Source organism: Zophobas morio, unplaced genomic scaffold, assembly GCF_036711695.1.
Source record: "Zophobas morio isolate AGI-343-1 ecotype UQ-CSIRO unplaced genomic scaffold, CSIRO_AGI_Zmor_V1 ptg000322l, whole genome shotgun sequence".
NCBI lineage: Eukaryota > Metazoa > Arthropoda > Insecta > Coleoptera > Tenebrionidae > Zophobas > Zophobas morio.
Window position 1 is genome coordinate 96,095 of NW_026972426.1, and position 4,149 is coordinate 100,243.

General features: G+C 25.2%; 1 long non-coding RNA gene across 1 annotated transcript; it reads right to left on the reverse strand.

The window, feature by feature from the left end:
• Nucleotides 1–275: 275 nt before the first annotated feature.
• LOC135119942 (uncharacterized) lies at nt 276–2,989 on the reverse strand. The gene is made up of 3 exons (XR_010278442.1): nt 2,897–2,989; nt 1,575–1,672; nt 276–357 (listed from the first exon to the last, which is right to left on the reverse strand). It is a non-coding gene; the product is annotated as an uncharacterized LOC135119942 (long non-coding RNA).
• Between the last annotated feature and the right edge of the window lie 1,160 nt (nt 2,990–4,149).

Consider the following 4,149-nt stretch of genomic DNA (forward strand, 5'->3'; position numbering starts at 1 on the left):
AAAATTTAATGAAATAGCTATGGATAAATAAAAAAATTCTTATAACTTTTAATAAATATTTAAGGTAAAACCTTCTTTTTTAAGTAATAATTGTTTAAAAAAAATTATATAAGAAATAAAGTAAACAGTGTTATCCGTAACCACAAACAAGTATTGATTAAACATTTTTTTATTAATAAACAATAAATATATACTCAAGTCGATGCGAAGATCCAGGTCTATAGTAGTGTATTTTTTACTAATATGCTCTATAAGCATATTACAAGCAAAAACTTGAACATAAGTATCGAAAACGTTGCTTAAAACAAATTTGAAATTGGAAAGACACTCTGCGCCTTGAAAAAGTGTAATAGCTTCCTATTAAAAATATATTAATAAATATAAAAAGTTTATAAAAAAACTTTTAAGATATATATATAGGAAGGATACTTGTAGATAATAGAAAAACTTAAAAATAAGTTTATAGTAATAACAAATATCTTATAAAAAAGTTTATAAAAGCAAAAGAACGTATAAAGTATATATATAAATTAAAAATAAAATAATTCAGTTGAACTGTTTATTTTAATATATATAAAGCCGACTTGTGTATTTGTAATGGCTGGTGAAAAAACTTTTAAGAAAGTTAACTTATAAAAAACTCAAAAAAAAGAAATCCTAACAAACTTTAATAATTATTAAGAATATTTAAATTATTCAAAAAGCTTTCAATAAAATAATATATTGATATTTGATCCAAATATATAAAGTTTTAAGTATTTTAAAATCATTTATTCCAATATCATTTAAAAATTATTTACTTTATATAAAATAATATATATTTCAAGAGAATAAAACAAAAATTTAAGGTAATAGTATAATAATTTGTTAAAAATAAATATAGAAATATACGCTTGTATTTATGTTAATGGAAAGAATATAAGACGAAAAGCCCCTTTACTTTATAAAAAGTATTAATTTAGTAATAAAAACTTTTTTTTATCGAGATAATCCTCCGCTTACAAGCTATAAAAACGGACCGAGAGTTCTTATGATATGGCCAACCACTGAAACAGCCGCAGTTTTATAAAACAAAATCCCAGTTCATTAAAAAATTTTAGAGTAAGTTATTTACAAAACTGATAAGCACTTTATTATTATTAAAAAAATGATATAAGTCGTAAAAGTATAAAGCAACAATAAAATGAACACGAAACCAAGTAAGAGAAAAATAAAGAGATTTAAAAATACAAGGTTTTCTATAAAATATAAAACCGACAATAAAAAAATGTAAAAAAAAAATAGTTAATTATTTAATAAGAGTTGTTAATACAAAAGTTTTATTTTTATATAAAAAAATAACAAGTAGTAAAAGAAAAGTAACAATTTCAAACAAACTCATTTCTATAAAAATAAAAGATATTGTACATATGTGATATATAAAAAATAATAAATTTATTAAATTTATTATAAAAGTAGATAGTAGAAATATAATATATTTTATCTTATATTGAGCAAAAAATTTAAGTATTATATAAAAACAATGGTAACATAAATGTTGATAATTTTCGTTAAAAACAGATTAAGTTTAGCACCTGCACGGTAGTATCTGTGTGATTGCCGGTAGTCAAAGCCAGACGGGCAGCGTAGACAAGATTGTTGATCTCTACGGACGAACTAAGCATAGTGGCCACTAAATTTAAATCCATAAATAGAGAAAACGATTAATAATTAAAAACAGTGTTCATAAAAATAAAAAAAGTGAGTTAAGTATAAGTTAAAAAATTATAAGAATTATAATATAAAAAAATAATATATAAATAATATTTTAGTCCAATGAAAAAAAAGAGAGGAAATATATTGAAGTAGAATAGTTAAAGTTTATTAGAAAGTAATTAAAAATTAAAAATTGATAGAAAAAATTAGAAATATAAAATTTAAAACATTTAATACCGCCTTTAATTTATACAAAACAAAGTTTTCACCCTCTTGTACTCTTAAAAGAATAAAGTAAAAAATAGTTAAGCAATCTATTACAATTTAGTTCAAATATACAATTTTAGCGATCACACAATAGTAATAATTATAAATTTAAATTCTATTATTATCTATTATTTATATTTATTTTTACAATATCAGCAATTATTTACAAAGACAAGTTAAAATAACTTTTAATATTAATAAGAATGGATAACTAAATTTTAAAAATGACGACTGATTATATAACATTCAATAAATGTTAGTAGTATGTGTAAAAGAAGTCTGACTCATTAATGGTAGGTGATAGCAACCAAATTCTCCATTAAACTACAAAGAGGCAATAACAGTTAGTTTACAGAAACTTTACTACTAGAGCTCGATCTATTTTACAAAGGTTATAAAGTTAGGCAATTCGTACTTAACCTTCTTTTTATAAAAAGTCAAGTGAAATAAAAGGAAATGAAATAAATGTATGAAGTTAGTATTTTTATAAAGGACTTTAAAGGAAAACCTACCAATAAATATATATAAAATAACAAGATAAGAGTATTAAACAAGCACAACTCTGAACATTGGTTTATTAGCATTTTATAGTTATGCATTTCTAAGGGGCTGAACTAACTTAAGCGACAGGAAATATAATAAAATAAAAATTGTATAATCATTTTTATATATCTTGAATAACAGTAAAATGTATAATCAATTTTAGATATCTTAAATAACAGTAAAATTATGTTCTTCTATTAATCAAAAACTAAATATATACATATTCAAGAAGCTGACTTTCTCCATAAAATATATACTAAAATGTATAACAATAAAACCTTATAATACTTTCGTAACTCTAAAATTAAAACATTCTGTAAAGTACAAGTTCACAATATATAAAAATGCTATTCAATTTGTAAAAAATATTCAGTAAATTAAAGTCGCCTACAGAATAGGTGAAAAGCACTAATTTCAAAGGATTTCTTAAAGTCTAAATCCTATGAATGCCGACAAGGTTGAAGCAAAAACTGGAAGTGTTAAAGGATGCGTATGATATAATTCAATGCCCAGTATGCTCAGCAAAGAATTGAAAAGGTTACGGTGGCTTTGATGAGGGCGTGATGAGGAGAGGCTCCACAATATAGTAAATGTGGAGTCGGGGAAAAGTGAGCAAATGTTAAACAATGCGTGATAACTAATTTTATGTGGCCCATCATAAAGTCTCTCTCCCATCCTCGCTTTCCCCTCCCCCCAAGTTCAAAGAGCTTAATACGTTATAGCTGAAGTTGCTAAGGTCAAATTGATTAAATCCATAAAAGCTGTTTTTATGATGATGCCTAAAAGGATACAGTACAGAAATCTTTCCCAATACTACTACTACTGTGAACTCGGACCATTTTCACGTACTTAATAAAGTTTCTAACTTTTTTAATTATAATATTAAAATTTGGTTCTCATGGCTTTTGGTTCTTTAACTGTCGACAGTTAATATGCTTATTTTTATTTTTGGGTGTTTATTTTACTATGAAGTTGGTGTGCTACAGTCAAGAAATATATGTTCCTTATATTGCTTAATCTTATTACTCATGTAGTAGTAGTAATAATAAGCATCAGTAGGAGAGGGTGTGTTGAGTAAGCTCAGCAGATGCTTCGAAACCAGAGAAGGTAGTAGATTATTATCATTTGTAGTAATTTGTAACTTATTATATTCTCTTGCGTTGCCTTAAATGCAGATGTAATTTTTTTATAAAACACGGACCACCGAAATAATTTTTAAGAACTTGCAATACATCTTATTATCTCATATGAGAGTAAATGCAAGCGGAAGACGCAAAGTGCATTGTTAAGACCCAAGAACGTAAGGTTCTCCAAATGTAATAAGCACCCGCAATTAAATTTTTAAAAGCTAATGTAGTGAGAAACAAAAAATAAACAAAAATGGTTGAAAGATACAAAAAAGATCTTAGAACAAGATATGGCACAACCAAATTAAGCTATGCACTGACGAGAATAGATTTTATAACTAAGAGCTTAAAATAAAATAGAACTAAAAAATAGAAATAGCGGATAAAGAGATAGCCTAAAGAAGGAGTAAGTGAAGGGCTCTTTAATATGAAGCAGAACCTAACTTTATGTGGTAAGCCTTAGGCAGCTGTTCACGTGTTAAATGCAGAAGTAACTACGGACTGTTAAGAAAACTCA